The 20,183-nt window shown below is 48.5% G+C and overlaps 1 protein-coding gene across 4 annotated transcripts in view; it reads left to right on the top strand.

Annotated features, from left to right (window-relative positions):
* STX18 (syntaxin 18) overlaps window positions 1–20,183 on the top strand; it is a 123,144-nt gene that overhangs the window by 50,549 nt on the left and 52,412 nt on the right. The gene's annotated exons all lie outside the window — the stretch shown is intronic.

Here is a 20,183-nt window from a genome sequence, read left to right as displayed (position 1 = left end):
CAAACCCAGAATCTCTTGTCAGGAGACCTTTTTTTTTTTTTTTTTTTTTAAATAGTAAAAAAGTCTTTTCTGTTGCCAGTCATACAGGCTTTAAAATATATTCATTCTATTAGGAAATATTTTCTTGTCATTTTATTACCTTCAACACACGTTACTGTATTCCAAATATGGGTGTCTTAGATCCCCGTTGAGAGACAGATTTCTGTCTCTAGAATTAGATGGCATCGGTTGACTGTGGATTAACTATATCACAGTTACCCTTTAGACTGTTTTTAATGATTATTTTAGAAGTACATAGCCCAGTTTTCTAAGCAGCTCTGAACAAGGACAGCGTAAATGGTTTCTAGTGTTTTACTTACTCAGAGTATACTTTCTCTCTGAGTAGATAACTGTTAACTGATAAATTGTTTCTAGGCTAAAAGTACGTCGTATTTTAATAAACGTAGTGCAACATCTATGGAAGTGCAAATCCCCAACTTTTTAAGTAAATGAATTAATACCCTCTTTCCTACTTTAGTACTGTAGTATCAGTTTGTTTGTTTGTTTGTTTTGCTATTTCCATTTACTAAAGTTGTAATTGGGTCTTGTGGAGTAAAACGTCTTGTGTTTATTAGGAAAAGTAAAATTAGATTTACAAAATATTCAGACTGAAGTTTTGAAAGAAATGGCATTTTGTATGTAACGTGACTGCTGTTGAGACTAGATATGCTTGTAGTTGAAAACATGCCTGATTCAGGAATGCTTTGCATTAAATGAGTTTATATTTTAAGAGCAAAACGGGGGAGAAAGAAAACTACTTTCCCTCCTTTTTTTTTTTTAAGAGAGGAGACAATTAAGTCGAATGCAGATACTGAAAGAGCAGTGAAAGCAAACACTGATGATTGCACATGTACATTTGGACCAGTTTACTTTTATCTTTCAAGCGAAACATTTCCCACAGTTTTTGTGGGTTTTTATTTAAGTTGGGAAAACTTTGGAAGTTTGTGTGAAAGTATAAATAAGTTTGTGAAAGTCGTGATTAGAGTTTGATAATAAACATGCAAGAAGCAAATTGGGGATCTGTGAAAGTCAGATGTGACATTTAATCATGTTTTCTTGTAAAACACACTGCAGTGAGAGGGGTGTCCATTTCTGTGGATCTGGAACAAAGACTTTGGCTGTAATTGAAAGTAAGGGTTAAACGTGAGTTTTTCAATTTGGATGAAGTTTAACAATTCTTTTAGGAGCCTTAGTGATTGCTATAGGAATCCCAAAGGGTGCCTCTTTCCAACTATAGGCAGAGAAATTATACATTTATTTATAGACTCCATTTAAAAAACAAAATGCATACTTGTTTGCCAGGAAAATGTAAACAAGTTTTTACAAAACAAGCATTAAATTTTAGCAGATAGTGAGATTCTTAATTTTGCAAGGAGGAAAAAGTTTTTAGTTGGTTTGATGATTGAAAGAGACCACAATCATAGAGTAAAAATAAATAAAAATAATACTTAAAAGCCTGAATCTAAAATATGTTTTAAGTCTCCTTGTTACGGCACCAACCTCACAACTGCAAATTGACATTTTAATGTTAGTTGCTTACACTCCAATTCTTGGGGAAATTTGTTCACTTTTTGCTGTAAGGACACTCCCTGTAAGTGTACAAGGATATCACTTTACTAATTATTACATCCAGGCGCTTTTGAAATAGTAATCATCAGATGTCGACTAACATATACTATAGAGTTTTTGGAAGATTCCTTGAACGTCGTAAAGTTTTACTTTCCTTTTCTTCAGGACACTGCCACACGGGTCCCTTAAAAGTGCGTATGTATGTGTTCGGGTGGACAGTGTTACGTTTTGATGACAATTTTATTGCTTACAAATTGACATGCGGCTTCCACTGAAATTTGTTTCTATGATAAGAAAGGAAATTTTTCCATAGTGGTGTTTCAGATGCTTTTACCTAATGATAACAACTATTAAGAGAGATTTAAGTTGCATGTACTGGTTTTACTTTTAAAGCATTCACACTGAGTTCTGAATATAATATTCGAATATAAGACAAAAATTTTTGTGTCTAAGTAAAACAGTACATCTTAAAAGCAGGATGAAGAGAGAGGCTTTGATTCTCAAAATCAAGATCTGTATGTAACATATAGCTCGGGATCTAACCATTACTTTTCTAGTTTATTTTATACACAGAGTTTTCTCTGGCAAATGATTTATTAGCAACTAATTATTTTCTGCCATTTTGAACACTTATGTAAGAATCAATTTTTATCAGGCTAGTCCCTATTTTATAAAACTTAGCAGTTAGCGATTTTTAGTTTTGTTCTAAATCCGAGAAACCAGTCAATCTTATTTTCGTTTTTTTCAAGCAGAAGATGTTGGAATGTTTTGTGACATTCCTTGAAGTGATATTTTCTGCCTTTTTTTTTTTTTTGCACGTGTACGGAAGTGCTTATTCATTCCAAAGGAGATCGTAATGAAGGAAAGGGATCTGTATTTTCTTGGAGGACAGGGAACGATGAAACAACGCCTGGACTGTGCTCGGAACTTGAACGTTTATTCCTGCTTGAGGCCAGCATGCTTTGCGTTTTATTCCCATTCACTCCGTTGAAAGATGACTTTGGAGGGAAGGCTGGTGTCTTGTTACCAAGCCGTCTTTCTCAGACCTTCATGACAAAATGCACATTGAGTCCTTTGCTTTTGTTTTTGCCAGCAGAGAAAAATATATGTTTTAGTGAAGCAAAGCACTTCTACTTTTGGGGCTTGAGTCTTATCAAGCAGTGTTTTCTGTTGAATGTAAATTGTCGGCATCCATCAGGTGGTATGGAAGTTGAATGTGTGTTCTCCCTTTGTACTGCCCGTCGTTGGTTTCACTCTTCTCCTTGCTGATGTGAAGCAGAAACTGGACGAGGTAGCAGTTTTGATGCCGAGATTAGAAGTAGCCAGGCTGACTGTCTCCTGGCTTTTAGAGAACCTTACAAGCCCAGGGCCACCCCTTCCCCTTGTTTAGATATTACTTGCTCTTTTGAGTTTCAGATTACAGGAGCAATTGATCTGCATGACCTATCTTAAGAACTTTAACTTTGCAGTGGAAACTTAAACCAAATGTATATCCTCAAGAGACAAATCATCTTAAAACCAGGCTGTTGTCATTTTGATGTCCTGTACGGTTTGTGGAAGAACAGTGTGGTGCAGGGCACCACCTGGTGGACGGGAACGGTACTTGCTGCCATGGGTGGAAGATTGGGAGAACTAGCCTGTGCCCCGGGCTTGCACGTGAGGGGATTTGTGTTGTTCCCGGCTCCTAATTTCTACCCAGGGCTAGGATCCCAGGAGAATGAGAGTGGGAGCAGCTGGTGGGATGTCAGTTTTATGTGCGGTCTTCCCACTCCTGTAGGTGTACGTGCCGGTCCTTGTCATCCTCGCAAACGTTTCCTTCTTACGGTTGATATTATAATTCAAACAAAAAGATGGTCTAAAAAATGTCAGTAGGGCAGCATTTCCTGTTTTTGAGTGCATTTATTTAACCTTCCTGGTAAGAATCTACCTTTGGGCGGGGCACCTGGGTGGCTCAGTAGGTGAAGCGTCCGACTTTGGCTCCCGTATGATCTCGCGGTCTCGCGGTCTCGCGGTCCGTGAGTTCAAGCCCCGCGTCAGGCTCCGTGCCGACAGCTCGGAGCCTGGAGCCTGCTGCAGATTCTGTGTCTCCCTCTCTCTCTGCCCCTCCCCTGCTGATGCTCTGTCTCTCTCTGTCTCAAAATAAATTAAAAAATTTAAAAAGAAAGCTGCCTTTGGGCTAGAACCTGTTTGTGGCCACACACTTGATGCCCTTGCTAATCTGTTCACCTTACGCAGGGAGGGTTTCTTTGATTACCAGCTGTGTGCAGTTGTTGGCCGCTTGTTACACGGGGAGTGTGCCTTTGGTATACACTGAGACATTTGCAAAACCCGTGTGAGAAAACTCCGTAGTTTTTTAAACTTTTAATACATCGTAACCACCTGTTTTAGGAACGGCTGTTCCTTCATGTGTATTTTAGAATGACACATTCTTGATAAAATATAGCACTGATTCAACAGCATTTGCGGAGCTAGGAACCCTGCCAGGCTTTGGGAATCCAAAACGAATCTGACGCAGTTCTTCTTGGACACACACTTTTAAAAAAGCCTTTTAATTTTCACCGCAAAAAGGAATCCCTCGGTATTCCTGGGATACAGAAGGCACCGCCGTGGAGTGGAGGTGTATTTTACGTGCTTAGTATTTTCTAGCATGGACTGGCCGGCTTTAGAAGACATTTAGCACGGGCTTTTGGAGCTGCTGATAAGCGAAGCGGACTGCTCCGTCTCGGTGAGTTTGGTGTGGGGCAGGCGGTAAAGGGCTCCCTGGAAGCTCTCCTCTGGTCCTCAGCTCAGGTGTTCACGTCGAAGGGCCCGAGTTTGGGGGCGCAGGCTGACGAAGTTAAGAGCGGAGGCTTTGGAGTGTCTTTTGGAACACGGACCTCGGCTTTTCACCTTGCTGGCGGTAGGACCTTGGGCAGGTTCCTCGACGACTCTGTGCCTCGGTTTCCTCGGCCGTTTCCCTCTGTTACGCAAATGCAAGGGCTTCACGTGGCGCCTGACGCGTGGTAAACACCAAACGTTTAGGACGCTGATGACACGTTGTAAGGCGGGCGTGTGGTGGCCGTCCTGCCCGTGGTCCGTCCCCGGTCCTGGAGGCCCTGGGGCCCGCGCTTCTCCACCCATCCCTCGGTGTGACTGGTCAGCGTTCCCGTGCTGACAACTCCGCAGACGGGCGGCCGACTGCTGTCTCTGGACGCCGAGCTGAAATGCTGCCTTCTGCCCAGAAGTCTGCAGAAAGCTTGTACCCTCCCGTGCTTGTGTCTGTTGGTTGAACCGTGTTTCAACACCAGAGGTTCTTGACCTGAGTTCCTGTGGTTCCGAGTTCCTTAACCGAGTTCCTCTGACTCTCAGAATGGAAAGCAGAAAATGGTTTTGTGCCTGTGGGAATATTTATTTTCTTTAGGGAAGAGATCAGACACACAGGTTCTGCCAGAGTCTCCGAGGCGTCTGTGCCCTTGAAAAAGGTAAGGAGGGGCGCCTGGGTGGCGCAGTCGGTTAAGCGTCCGACTTCAGCCAGGTCACGATCTCACGGTCCGTGAGTTCGAGCCCCGCGTCAGGCTCTGGGCTGATGGCTCAGAGCCTGGAGCCTGTTTCAGATTCTATGTCTCCCTCTCTCTCTGTCCCTCCCCCGTTCATGCTCTGTCTCTCTCTGTCCCAAAAATAAATAAACGTTGAAAAAAAAAATTAAAAAAAAAAAAAAAAGAAAAAGAAAAAGGTAAGGAGCCATAAAATATTTCATGATTCTTTCTGGAAGGCGGCTCAAGAGGTTAAGAATATAACCCCCCTGCCTAGAAAATGAAACTCGAATTTGAATTTCACAGTTTGTTTTGAAAGCTAGCTCAATAATTTTAGAGAGAGGGTTGGGGTTTTAATTTGAGGAACTAAAAAATAAACGGAGTGCGTTTTCCTCTTACCCTCTTGTCAAAGTTCTGAAGGGCACAGTGAGAGCCAGGAGAGGTAGGAGTACGGCTCTCCCCCTTCCGACGGAGACCTTGAGCCCATTATTTTGCCCCTCCCCTCTAGAGAGAGGGAATAATAGTGGTTCCCCCCCCCACACACACACACAGGGTTCTGATGGAAGTCAGGTGGCATCCTTTGCACAAAGTCCTGATGGCTCTTCTCTAATAGCAGGCATTACATGTGTGTCGTCATCATTTTTGTTGCAAGTTTACCCAGCAACATTTAGGGTACGTACAAGCCAGTTACCTCTTTTGTTTCTGTTTCACCTACATCTTATCGTGCAATTATAAATGTTCCTAATTTCTTATGACCAGACTTTCCAAGGTTCTATGGCTGAAATCCCTGAGCCAGAAATAACAATAACCCTAATGAATGAGGATCCCAAGTACATATACCCTTAGACTCATGCTGAGCAGCCAGGAAAGCATAAAAGGGCTGAAAAGAAGCCAGCAGGGTTCGGTCATAAGGAACTTTGAAGTTGATCGAGCACCAAAAGGTATCTCCGTGTTTGAGTCAAAAGGACGTTGTCGTCTAACCTTCGGAGTGTGCGGGTGAGGAACCGAGGCCCAGAGCAGTGACCCTGAGGTCCTAGAGCCGGCTCGGGAGCGGGGTCCCCCACCCTGCCCGTCCAGCACGCCTGCCCAGAAGCACTCTGTGTTCTCCAAAGGAGCCGAATGGGCACGGGCGGCCTGTGGGGTGCAGGTGTGAACGGAGGTGGCGGGGAAAGCGTGCGGCGAGTCTGGAGACAGCTCTTTGGAAGAGAGCACCTGCACTGAGAAAAAGGAGGAAAGATGTGGAGGAGAGTGTGTTGGGGTGCAGGGGAGGGACACTGGAGGCGCATCCCGCCAGGACACAGGACTGACAGGAAGCTGAGTGCTTGCCAGGACAGAAATGCCGTTTCAGCGGTGCCCGTCGTCCGCTCCGCACCCGGCTGGCGAGGGCTGAGGGTGAGGGGGCTGGCTCCCTGCACCGGGCCTCTTCTCGTAGGGGTGTCTCGCTCACCTCCTGTGATTCTAGCATCTAGCATCCAGTTTGCGCTCTTCGTGGCCCCTGAGCTCAAACCAGTCGCTTCCTCTGATGCACAGCTGAGGACTCAGCAATCCCTTCTGACTCTGGGGGGACTTGGTGCAAGAAGGTGTGTTCGAACCCGGTATGGCCTTTTGTGTTGTGTAGGTGTCACGTGCTTTTCACCTCGTGCACTAGTGTTAAGCTGGATGTGGAGAGGGCCAGAGTCCCGAGGGACAGCGGCACGAGGCCAAGTTCAGCCCTTTTCCCGAGTGGGTTGTGCCCAGGTGAGCTTCCCCTGAGCTGCTTTCCAGAAAGGCTTCTCCAGATGCCCCGCCCTCATGGAACGGACCCTGGGTCGGGTTGCCTCTGCCACTGCCCTTTGCTCTTTGCCCTGTGTCCCCTTGGCTGCCTTTGCTCCTGCCCGCGGAGGCTGCGGGGGCCGCCCATCACCATGGAGGCGGTTCTCGTTGGCTCTGCGGCCAGACTGTCTGGAACCGCGTTGTGCTATGTCAGCGACCTTTTGTGGAGCCACGAGCAGCGTGTGCGGCTTCTCTCTGGGCCTCAGTTTCTTTCTCTTTCTTTCACAGGGGGGCAGCCCCCCCCACCCCGAGCGGTGGTATGAGGGTTAAGCAAGTCAGTATGTGCGTCTCAAGCTCCGAGCCTGGTGCCTGGCACGGAGCAAGCACCCAGTAAGTGTTAGTTACTAGTCCTCCGATTGTGCTGGGTTTGCACCAAATCCAGGTTTTTTCTTCTTCTGACTCTGCAACTTCCCACACTCCTTGGTGCTGCAACTTGGTGAGAGGCCGTAGCCGTTTAGCGTGGCCCAGGTCTCTACAGCTCCCCTTCCCTTCGCTGCCCCACGCAGTCCCCAGTGCACACCGGCCTGGCCTCGTGGGTGGGACTCAAGCGGGGATGAAGGGGAAGCAGGGGAAGAAAACTTACAATGTTTGGGCAGGTGCTACGTGCCAGACGCGGTGTCAGACCCTCCACGGACATTACTTTCATCGATGGCTTGTGGTGGCCTTCAGAGTCCTTCTCGTTTGTACGGAGGTCAGGGCCGGAGAAGTAACGTAAGCACAGCAAGACCGTGTATCTATCGCCAGCGTCAGAGCTGGATGAGAACTCGCCTCTGTAGAGTCTGTGCTTGAATTACCGGGACTGGGAGCAGCGCAGCACCCGTGCACCCTGCACGCACCGTCTCTGCACACAGGTCTGTCTGCACACGTTCCACACACAGTCTCTGCACACATGGTCTCCACACACACGGTGTCTGCACACACAAAATCCCAGCTCTACACATTCAGTTTCTCTGCACGCATTGTACACACACAGTCTCTGAATACGTGCTCTGTGCATAATCTCCGGACCAGACAGGGCTTGGAGGGGATCTGAAAAGCAGTGTGAGGTCATGTAGGAACCTTGGGTTGGAACCCCTCCTGTATTCGTCGTCCTCCCTCCCTCTCTTCTTTATTACCTCCTTTCTTACTGTGCCTGGCCCGTTCTGGGTCTTACATATTTGTCAAGGGAACAAATAAAAGAAAGGTTTCCAGGCACACAGAGAAGAAAGTAGTGATGATTAACCAGCACAGGCTTACAAAGCAGGAGCCATACTGCTCCCCGCGCCCCCCCTCCCCCCAGCCTCATTAGTGTCAGTTGCTAGGCAGGTAGGTGAGGAGATCTGCTTTCAGAAGGCACTTAACAAGGTCTCCATGATATTTTGTAGAGGAAACTTTTTTTTTTTTTTTTTTTAATGGACTGAGGATTTGGACTATTGGGGCATGTGTGACTGGTTGGGCTGGTTGTCCAGCTCAGGGAGCTGGAGGGGACTATAATAATTCCATGCTTTTCCAGCCCCATTTTCATCCCATTTCTAAAATTATTTTTAATTACAGGTGTCTTTAATGGCAGAGTGGTCAAGTGGCAAATAACAGGAAGCCAGGGGAAAATAGGAATATAGTGAAGGTGGAGATTAGCAGCACCAGTTGTGAAAGAAATAATGTTAGCTATTAAGTCGTCCTGACCCAGTGACATGAAAGTGAGTACACTCTTCGGTGGCATTAATAGAAACCTAAAGGCTAGAATAAGGGAGGTGATGTTTCTGCTTTCCCCTGCATTTCCTGCTGACACACAGAGTATCGAGTCCGTTCTGTGAACTGCATTTGAGTTTTGAGGCCCGTAATTTGCAGCATTCAGAGAAGACTAAAGAAAGCTTGAGTGTCTTGACTACGTTTAGCTTAGAGAAGAGAGAAGACTCACGTAGGGAGTGGAGGGGGGGGCCCCACAAGCTGAACCTGATTCAGAGGGACAAAAAAACTTTGTACTGTTCCAACTAGAACGGGTGACCTGGGAGAGATGGTGAGCCCCCCACCATCAAAGCAGTAAGCGTCTGCCAGGCCCCTTCTGGTCTTGAGAATCCAGGAAGAGAAGAGAGACTTACCTGTTTTGTGCTCTGTGTATCACATAGCACGCGCGAGGCACAGAGCAAAGCCAGACCGGCCGGGAGTGGACAGTTTGGGAATGGGAATGTTCTAGCAATGCCAAGTGAGTGCAGTTTGGGGCGCCAGAAGAGTGAGGATCAGAATGTCTAATTAGATTAAGGTGTGATCGAGAAGATAAGGAGCTGGAGAGAGAAGGTTGGGGCCAGAGGAATGAGGGGGGAAGGCTGAGCCCGTGATAAGCTGCTGCTGCTGCTCGAGGTTGAAGGCGTCCGAGACTGTTTAAAAGCGAAAGTTGCATTGAGCCCCGTGGGTCATTCAACGTTGTGTGGGCTCTTCACGTTTCGACATTAGGTCCTGAGTTCTTCGATGATCTCGCTAACACTAAGAACCTAAGATTTTCTTTTCTTTTTCTTTTTCTTTTTCTTTTCTTGGTTTCTAAGTTTCTTAAAGGGATAGAAGCTTAATATTTATCAGAAGCGGTACTTTTCAGGTTGCTAATATGGGAAGTGAGGCCGCCAAATTCATCCCAACAAATGTTAATCATCCTTGTCTCCTTGTTTAACCATCCCTCCCGTCTGCTACTCAGGACTGACAGTGAACTAGGAACACCAGTCTCTCTCATCTTTCGTGCACACATTTCTCATTCTCCCACTCCCCACGTGTCTGTCTGTCTGTCTGTCTGTCTGTGTGTCAACACATGCTGAATTCTGGCAAGTACAGTCCAGGGTGGCACTGGTTCTTAGCAAATATCCAGAGTAGGTTATTTAGCTACCGAAGACAGTTTTCTGTAGGTCGCAATCGCCTTGTGTCTTCTAAGGAAGTTACCAGACTGGGGATACACAGCACTTTGTATGTTTACAAGTATATATTTATGCATGCATATACAATGTATGTAATGTATATAACGTCCAGCTAACAGATACAGCATGCCTCAAGGAAGGCTTTTTGCAGACAAAGTGGGAGCGAACCCAGAATGCCATGTTAATTCCTCCTTGGGCCCAGCACATCTGAGTAGAAGACAGATAGAAAGAAGACATTCCAGGCAGAGGGAACAGTAGGTGCCAAAGTGCAGAGGCAGAAGAGGAGGCTGCTTCAGGGAAAGGCTTTTCGCCTCTGGAATGTGGGGGTGGTGGTGCAGGAAGTGCCGAGGAGAGGGTGGCCAGTGGTTCAATTCCTTTGTCGGATGTTGAACAGGTTGAATGGATAGGCCTGCCTGACCAGTTTAACTTGTGGGGTAGAAAAGAGGGCAGCCCTGAGACTTTCTATCTTGAGGAAGCAAGAGAGAGGCTCTTTCTCCTTGGGGGAACAGGAAGGGGACCAGAAGAGACCGAGTGGCCAGGAGGGTTGAATGTGAGTGGTTGGATAATTAACACTCCATGTTGCTCTTGAGGCACCAGCGGACCCGCAGGAGAGGTTGGATGCGCTCACCTGGAACACAGGAGCAGGGCAGAGGCTGGGTGGGAGTGTTCTGTAGATGGTAAATAAAGCTGGGGGTGGGAGTGAGTGAGTCTAGCCTGAGTAAGGTTCACGGGTTAGCAAAGGCAGAGGAAGCGATGAATGAAGGCAAAGAAAAGTTTGCCAGAGGCTTAAGAAGAGAACCCGGAGAGAGGGAGAGAGCGTGGGGTCCCAGGAAGCAGAGGGAGACTGCTGGTTCCTTGGAGAAGGGCAGGGGCAGGGAGCTTCCTCAGGAGTTTGTGAGGACGGGTAGAGAGTGGCCAGCACTGCCGCGGTGACTGTCACCCCTCAGTACCCTGCATTCATCCAAGGGTGGTGTCATGCAATAGAAATTAGGGGGGAAGTGCTGGGAGGGGCCCAGCCCGTGGCGCTTGCTTCCCAAACAGTTGCCGAAGAAAAGAAGGAAGCAAGAAAGGGCCACTTGGTGTATGCAGTCCCTTCACAGACCAGCTGCTGCGACCTGGCACCAGTGGAATTTCTGTGGCGTTGCCAGGCTCTTTTGTGGGTGACAAGTCAGCGGGGAGCCTCTCTGGCACAGGGACCCACAGCGTGACTGCAGCAGGGTCGCCATGCTCCAGAGGCGCCTTGGTTCTGAACTTGTAGCTGTAATTGGTATCGATGCATTTTCAATTATGGCTGAAGGGAGTGGATTCAGATTTAGTTAGTGGGCCTCCAAATTAAACTTGGGAACACAGTCCTTGTGAAAAATCATGTTAGCTTATCAGTAGTTGGCAAACACTTATACAACGGTGGTTCTGGCTGTGCCTTTGGCTGCATACTAAACTGAACAGCAAGCTGTGTCCACTGATTGAATGAAACAAAAATAATGATTTTGTGTTACAGGGAACTTTTTACAATATGCCAGAGGGACCTACTGGAGTCTCTTTAATCTTGAACAATGGTTGTTTCTTGCAGAGGCAAATTATGCAAATCGGTACTTAGTGTTTCATAATCAATCAGGTCTTTGTTGGAAGTGTTGTGAGTGCCAGCAGAACAGAATTCCTAGCATGGGGGGGGGAGGGAGTGTGGGGGGTGGCTTGCAAGTCAAACCTCTGCTGTGACCAGCAAAGGACACTTGTGACCGCTTTGAACTCTCCCCAGTTAAAAGGCAGCCGTCCTTTGAGAAGAATCCCACCGTTTTGTACCAGGCTTTTTGTTTTACGGTGTATCTCGCTTTGGGTAATTTACAAAGTCCCCGGGAAGGAGCAGCTCGCAGGACTGTTCTGTGGGCGACCCACCCAGACAGAGCTGGGCCTGCCGCCTGGGATGGCAGATGGCAGCCATGCTCCTGCCCCTGGAGCTCCCTTTGTGCCCAACCTGCCTCCAGCGCGGTCTCTGCACGTCGACTTGGGCTCATCTGAGCGCACGTGTAGATTTCCAAACAATGGCGTCTCAGCTTCGGCCTGCACAGAACAGTTAACCTTTAATAATGCTTTGATTCTAGATCAAAAAACAAAGAACCAGAGAAATTTTAAAAGCCCTTGGGAAAACGTGGTGATGTGTTTGAGAGTTCCTGTTAGTACTACAGCTGTAAGACTTGGGTCGCCATCTAGTGGATAACGGGAAGTATGAGCCGCCGCGCTATGGGGTTGAACCCTACTCTTAGTTGCTGAAAGGGGTAGAAGATGGGTTTGGTTCGGAACACGGAATCACCCTCGGGGAACCGCGTTGGGCTAGGCGTGCGCCTGAGCAGCTTACGTCAGATAGACCCGAAAACATTTCACAAGATGCTAACGTCTCTGAAAGAGATCCACGTGCAGGAGAGGGCCTTGACCTGGCCTGGGAGTGGCAGAGAAGGCTTCTAGGAGGCATCATACTTGAGCAGAGGGCTTGGGTCAGAAGACTGGGATCGGGTGGGGGGTGGGCTTCGAATCTGGAGATGTCCACAGGGAGAGGGACACCCAGGGCCTCGGGCTTAAGGAATCAGGCCTGATTTGTCGGTAATGGGGAGTCCCTGTGCACTTTGTCAGGAAGTATGTGCGAAGATTTGCCTTTTTGTCCAGAAGTATTTTTTGTCTGGCTACAAAGATTATACATGCTGATGATAGAAAAATGTTAAAGTACAAAAAGGTTTTAAGAAAAAAGCAAGATCTCCAAATCTCACCACCCAGACAACCGTCAGTATTTTGAAGAGCAGTTTTCCGACTTCCTCTCTGTGTATGTGTACCACGTTAGGTATGATTTCGTATCTTTTCCATAAGTCCATCATGCAGTATGTGCTTTGGGCGACCTTGCTTTCCCCTCCGTGCTCAACAATATGCTTGTGGGAAACCATCCATGTCTGCGGCCCAGGCTCACCCAGGGTACCTCACAGGATTTCATTGGTGTGCACGCTGGGATGTTAGGGGTTTAGTTTGGTCCCTCCTGGTAAAACCTTGTATGTACGAGGACAGGTGATGTGACAATCTTTTTTTTTTTCCCCTGTCAAATGCATCTGGATTAGGAAGCACACTTTTTATGGTAGATGGGTTATAGAGAATTTCAACGTCTTGATGATTTTGGGAATTAGTCTTATTTAAATATAGCCACTTTAAAGTGAATTTATGTTCAGAGAAAGAAAGGAACGGGTCACATGAATACCTGTAGTTTCAGAATGCAGTTCAAATCACTTGTTTGATTAAGTATCAACTTCCTAAAGAGGCCAGATCCTGGCCGACCCTGGAGTGTGGCTGTTAGCTTTGTGCTGTCCCATAGCTGGAGACCAGGCCTTGAACCGGAACAGCTCGGCTCAGCTTTGGGTACTTCTGATCTCAAAATGTCCCTTCTACACTCGTGGTAAAAGCAAGCCTCACAGACCTGCCGTGCTCGGATGGGACGGCGGGGTCATCTTTTGGGTGGACTTGGAGAGCACTTGCTTTGGGAGTCACAGTCTCCCATTGGTTTTGAACCGCTTACATGGGATGTGTACCCTCCATGTCCTCTCATCTGTGACCTGGGATTATAATGGAGCCTACCCACAGGGCCGTCGGGAGCAAATGAGATAATGGACGCGTGGTATTGACACTGGTAAAAGCTGGCAGGTAGCTCGTGCTACTGCTGTTTCCTAAAAGTTGCAGTCTCCGCCCTCTCTTTGTAGTGAAGCCCAGGGAGATTAAGCGACTTGCTCAAAACTTCAGTTGGCAAAGGTTAAGAGTTTAGGGGAGCCTATAAAAGCGCCCCTTTCTTCTCAGCCCAATTTTGGAACCGCCTGAAAGAGAAATACAGGAGTTAGAACATGAAAATCCACACAGGGAGCCTGGCTTTAGGTTTGTAGTGAAATATGGGGGGAGCTTGGGTCAGAATATCCCCCCTCTGCTGGCTGGCTGGCTGATGGGAAAAACGGAGAGGGCGAGAAGGAGCCGAGCATGCCCATTCTCCTTTCTCCAAATCATAAACCAGTTAAGTGGCTCCTCTTCCCTCTGAGGCCAGGATATTGGTCCCGCTGAAGTCTCCCTGCACCTGAAGCCTCGGGAGTGGGGGAGCAGGGTCTCCTTCAGCAGGGGGTGGCAAAGCAGAGGTCAGAACCCAGGAGTCTCTGCCAACCCCCTGGGTTTCTTGCCCTTCTCTCTCTTGCCCGCCCTGCTCCACCCAGACCCGCAGTCATGTGCCCAGAGTCGGCTCCTTTGCCCACGTCCGCCCAGGGCTAAAGGTGGCTGCAGGGGAACTCAAACGCAGGGAAGAAAAGCCGTTGGGGAAATTGCCTTCATCGCTCGTTTAAGCCATATGTTGAGGCTGTTTAAGGATTGAAGGAAGCTCAGGATGAGCTGAGCATCAGGAAGACTGCTGTTCTTCCTGACCGCCCTGTTTCCTTGCTCATGGCTGTGGGCCTTCCCCCCAACATCCAGGTGGCCTTGCCAAATCCAAGCCTGCCGTGTCGCAGAACGCGAGACCCAGCAGCTGACCCGGGAGGAGACGGCTGGAGCCAGTGGCAACATTCTCTTCCGATATGTGAATATTCCTACTGTAACATATAGGTGACTTTTAAAACGAGCGTTGTGTGTGGGAGCTTTTCTTGCAGATCTTTCTGTATCCGCTGTAGTTAAACACGTTTTTTAAGATCAACATTGTACACAAATACTCTCACACGAAACCCAGCTTCTATTACTGGGAAGAAGGATGTCAAACTTCATTAAGTTAAATATTAGTAGTCTTTTGACAGAATAATACAGGATAAGTGACTTCGCCTTTGAGTCACAGAGACCTGTGATCAGTCTCAGTTCTGTGTCTTTTTTTTTTTTTTTTTAAGTTTATATATTTATTTTAAGAGAGAGTGCGAGTTGGGGAGGGGCAGGGAGATGAGAGACAGGATCCCAAGCAGGCTCCGCGCTGTCGGTGCAGAGCCTGACACGGGACTCAAACCCAGGAACCGTGAGGTCACGACCTGAGCTGAAAGCAAGAGTCAGATGCTTAACCGACTGAGCCACCCAGGTGCCACCGCCCCCCCACCCCGTTCTGCGTCTTACTAGCCTCGTCACCTTGCGTGGCCTCAGTTTTCATGTCGCTTAAATGGGTACGGGGGTCATGTCTAACTCATCCGGCTGCTCTGGGGAGAGTAAAGGGCACCTGGTACATGTGGCTGGTGCTCAGTGAGTGACGGTCGCCGTCGGCTGCAATCACGTGTGTGGTGCTTTGCTGAACACGGGATATGAGAAGAAAGGAACAGCTGGACGTTACTCGCTCGGATGCTCTTCTCGGTTCCCAGTCATCCCTTTGTGGACACTGTGCTGGAAAACGGCACTTGTGACCTGTCCACAATGTGTGCTTTAATTTGGAGGCTGAGAACGCAAGCCTGATACTTAGAACGCCAGGGCTGCAGCCAGACTTCACCCCGAGGTGTCCCTCAGCACGTGGTCTGTCCCGTCTCTGACTCCGTGTTGCGACCTGTAAAATAGGCTTGATGCTGTCCCCTGTGATCTCGCCTGGGAGTCAGGTGAGCCAGTGCACGCAGCTCCGGGAACGGGAAGAGCTCTGGGAAAAGCCTGGTACACCGTCTTTTCTCGGTGACGGTTTTGGATTTTGAAAGGGGCGTCCAACCCTGATGAATGGAATTCTAAGCAGAGATTGCAAGTACTTAGAAATAAAGCCGGTAGAGATTGTGTGTGGAATTTAGTTGTTGGTTCAAGTGTGGACAGCAGAAAATCTGCACACAAAATGACTAAAAGTGTTAAGGGAAGAAAGCCCTAAATGGGAGATGCTTTAAAATGTTTTTTTTATTAAGGGAGACTTCAGATACTCCCTGAAGCAGACAGGATGGATGACGAAGCCGCAGGTACACGTGTGCCCATCCTCACCTCTTACCGGCCCACGGCCCGTCCTGCTTCGTCTGATGCTCCCCTCTTCTCCATGTTGTTTTGAAGCAAATCCCAGGTGTCCTATTTGATTGGTAAATTTTCAGTGTATTTCTCTAAAAGAGAAGGATTTTAAAAACAGGGAAGTGAATCATAGTGCTTCAGATATTAAATACCTCCTGCATTCCTTTTCTGTCTCAGCCTGCAGTTCACGTCTCATTTTAAACCGTGTTTTATGTTGGAGACGGTGGACGCTTCTCATACAATATAGCAATGTAGTCAAGCCACAGCCGGTGGGCATAAAAACTCTTCCTTCCGTGGTGGGCCGGCCATCAGTCAGCTGGAAGGTGACGGGCTTTGTGAGAGCAGACCGGCTCCTGTGAAGCGTGCTAGGCTGTGCATCCTCGGACCTTAGTGCTCGTGCTGCCCCTCTGGGCGCACCGTGCTGACTCCAGGAGAAACACGCACAGACGGCCGGTGTGCCCCTCTTTCTTTGTTGGTTCACACGGTTGTGTAGGTACAATCTTGTGACAGGTCTGATACCTTTTTGACCCAACTCGTACGTCAGGACTTACCAGATCTTGAAGCTCTTTCTGTTGGATTTCCAGCCCCCCACAAACTCCCCCCCCCCGCCCTTTTCCTTTTCCAACATTTATTCTCTACTGGAGATACAAAAATGAATAGGGCACAGATCCTGACCTCACGGGGCTCAGTTGAAGTCTAGTGGGGGGTCACAGATAAATACTTGTTATGTTCAATGGAAAGTGCTAACAGGTATCTGTAAAATACTAAGAAAGGTGTTCAGGAAGGCTTCACGGAGGAGGTGACATTTAAGTGGAACCTGGAAGTACGAGCAGGGATTCTTCTGGTGGCATGGGGTTGGGGTGAAGAGAGCTGCTCTGGGCAGAGCAAGAGCAGTCACGAAGGCACAGAGCTGTGAAAATGGGGTGTCCCTCACCTGCCCAAGGCTGTGATGTGCCCCAAAACATGGTTCAGTCCCCAAAATACTCCCTGTTTTCAACCCTTGCGTTTGTCACTCACCTGGTCCCACAGAGACCCTTCCAGTGACCTGTTCCTTCTCCCGAGACCCTTCCTCACCCCCTCCATGCCGTTCAGTGATACCAAGACTAAGAGATCGACACTAGTTTAGATCTTCATGGGGCAATAAAATTTCCATTTTACTCCGATTTCCTTGTCAAACTTGACACCGGAATGGCCTTTCTCCTTTTAAAAGTGAGGGGCGTTCTCTTTGGACACACACATAAGTGATTCTTTTAAAGTTACCACTAGATGTGGAAACAGTCACAATTCAAAGCATACAAGTGCTCACACCCCTGCAGATTTGAAAATACAAGAGCCATAATAGAATTGTTGAAATATAATAAGCTGTCTTTGGCAATGACACCTCCCCACCACGTGAGGGTGGGTTAAGGAGGCAGCTCTCTGTGCCGTGGGAAGAGGGCTCTCACCAGACCACGTCTGCTGGTACCTTGATCCAGGACTTCCCGGCCCCCAATATTGTGAGACCGTGTTGTCGTTTAGGCCACGCAGCCTGTGGTATTTTGTTATAGCAGCTTAAATTAGGACACATTGTGTTAGTTTCTTACTGCTGTTGTAACAATTTACCAAAAACCCGGTGACTTAAAGCAACAAGAGTGTATTATCTTGTGGTTTTGTCCTCTGAGGTCCAAGACGGGACTTTGTAGGTTGAAATCAAGGTTGGGCAGGGAAGCGTTCTCTCCTGGAGAGACTTAAGGGAGAACCTGTCTCCTTACCTTTCCCAGCTCGTAGAGGCCAACTGCATCCTCCGCTCCCTCCTCTGTCTCTGGAGCAACCAGTCCTCCTCCCACTGCATCACTCTGCCCTCCCTCCTGCCCTTCCTCTTCGACATTTAAGGACCTTGTGATTATATGGGGCCTTCCTACTGGATGAGCCAGGATAATCTCCCTATTTTAAGGTCAGCTGATGAGAACCTGAATTCCATGTGCTATGTTAATTCTCCTCTGCCTTCTAACAGAACGTATTCACAGGACTCGGAAGCCTTTGCAGGGGGAGGGTGGCATTTTTGTACCTGCAACAGCAGACACAGTTCTTTAGGGCTTATCGGGTACCCACTGTTTTGTTAACATTCGGTAACAGTTTTTGAGGCTTGCTTTGCTCCGGGAACTGTGCCTGATAAGCACAGGAAAGGGAAAGGGACCCATCACCCTCTAGGGTTTCCCATCTACTGAAGGGAAATTGGTCTGAAATTAGTCACTGTGGTCATGAAGGGAGGTCATGAAGGAAGGGGTGAGGTTGAGGTGCCACATTTTGTGGGGGAGTGGGGTCTGATTGCGCCCGGGGGTGTGGAGCAGATACAGGGAGGGAAAGAGGAGAAGTCTGTGCAGGGGGAAGGTGGGTAGGGCATTCCAGGGAAAAGGAGAACCATATGGGTGTGTGTGTTGGGCAACTCTGGGACTTGGAGCCTGGCGCCTGCTGGGAGTGTGGCAGGGACTGAGGCCACACGGGACTTGTGGAGCTGGACTGTGAAGGGCCTTGAGTGCTTTAGGGGAGTTTGGACTTGACTCCATTGTTTAGGCCCGGAAGTTGCTTGTTGGCTGCCCTTTGGCAAATCAGCCTTGCAACTGCTGCTTTTGGCTACAGTGTATTTAAATGTTTATTTATTTTTGAGAGGGAGGGAAGGGGAGAGAGAGAAGGAGCAAGGGTTGGGGCAGAGAGAGAAGGAGAGAGAATCCCAAGCAGGCTCCAAGCGGTCGGCAAAGAGCCTGACGCGGGGCTCAGTCTCATAAACCATGAAATCGTGACCTGAGCCACAATCAAGAGCCAGCTGCCCGACTGAGCCACGTGGGTGCCCCTGGCTGCAGTGTGTTTTAAATCCAGAAGTCACCACCACCAGATGTCCTGTAGCATCCGCCGTTTACTTCGCCTCTTGTGGGCACTGGCAGGGCAAGGGGACAGAAACCGTTGCAAGTTTGAAAACAGGACGGTAACGTGATCAGTTCTTAACGTGTGGTGCAGTAAACACTTCGTTTGTACTTCTCTTGAGTATTTTCCCCAACAGTCTTAAAAGGCAGATTCTGTAAGGCAGCTGAGGGGGAAAGTAGGAATAAGAGTGTGAGGAAGGTAGCTGTGTTGTACAGGAAAATAGGTCGGATGTGGACTCCGATGGTCCTACGTTTGACTGTAAGCCCTGCCACACGCTGACGTGCTAAGTGGGTAACGGTGGGTGAGTCCCTTAGCTTCCGTGAGGTTCACTTTGCCACACTGGTTCCCGTCGGAGAGCAGTGCTGCGAGTGCCCAAGCAGGACAGCAAGGAAGAGAACGAGGTGGTGTGAGTGAAAACACCTAGCAGGGCAGGGCTAGCGGACAGACTCTCAACCCTGGTTCGTTACCCGGCGAAGGAGCGAGTGCCGTGGCCACGCCTCATTTTCAGTGTGATTCCTGCTTTGCACGTGCCTGAAGGCCCTTTTCTGAACCAGATTTATTATTTATCTAGACCCTGTGGGAAACCGAACCGATCCCCTGTTGACCTGTCTCCAGACAAACGCTGAATGTTTTCTTTGTGATAAATACTATCTTTGTATTCAGACATACGCTCGTTCCACAGATACTTGTCAACCACCCCCGTGCCCCATGTGGCGCTGAGACCTGCGTGGGGGCTGCACAGCCCCCGCCCGTGCGGTTCACCGACAGGGAAGCAGAGGCCGTGGCCGTGAGTGACTTGGTGCCACGTGGGCGGCATGCGGAAGTGCTTTTAGGTTGAGAGCAAAGCGAGAAACAGGCTGAGTTGGCCTTGACAGAAACACTGTCATGGAAAAGATGAAAGTTCAGCGGACCCTTCAAGGCCGGGGTTGTGTATGTCTGGAAGAGGTAGCAGGGGCATTAGGAAAACGAGTGAGCGCTGGTCACAGGACAAAGCAGGCCACCGGCCTGGTTAATCAGTCTCTCCTTCTGGAAACACTTTTGTCCCTGTCGACCAAGATCCTAGACTTCTTCCCACCTCTTTTTACTTCATTTTACTTAGTTTGTAATCCCTAGCTCCACACGCGGTACCTGGGCACACGGTAGGTGCTTTAGAGTAGGGTTCGCTTATGCTAGTCCCCAGCCGTCACAGAGGCAGTCCTTTGTGCCTGGTGTCCTTTCGGTTCATCCGTGGAAGTAGGCCATCGGGAAGATGGAGGTTTGCTGTGTGGGAATCTGTCGTTGCCTCTGAAGCTTTTAAATCTGCTGCTCTGCAGGGCCCCACCTGCAAACCTGGTATCTCCAGCCTTAGACTCCGTCCCCAGAACACTTGGAAGATGCAGTTTTTGTCTGTGGTTTTAGAAGACACATAAGGAAAGGAATTGGCCTTTGTTGAGCATGTGCTGTGTAGATGTTAGACGTGCATGATCTTATTTAATCTGGACGTTCCTTAGAGATCATCTCTTCATAACATCCTGGATCTATCACA

This window comes from Neofelis nebulosa, chromosome 3 (assembly GCF_028018385.1).
Source record: "Neofelis nebulosa isolate mNeoNeb1 chromosome 3, mNeoNeb1.pri, whole genome shotgun sequence".
Lineage (NCBI taxonomy): Eukaryota > Metazoa > Chordata > Mammalia > Carnivora > Felidae > Neofelis > Neofelis nebulosa.
Note: the sequence above shows the minus strand (reverse complement) of the source record. Positions and strands in the feature narration are given on the sequence as shown.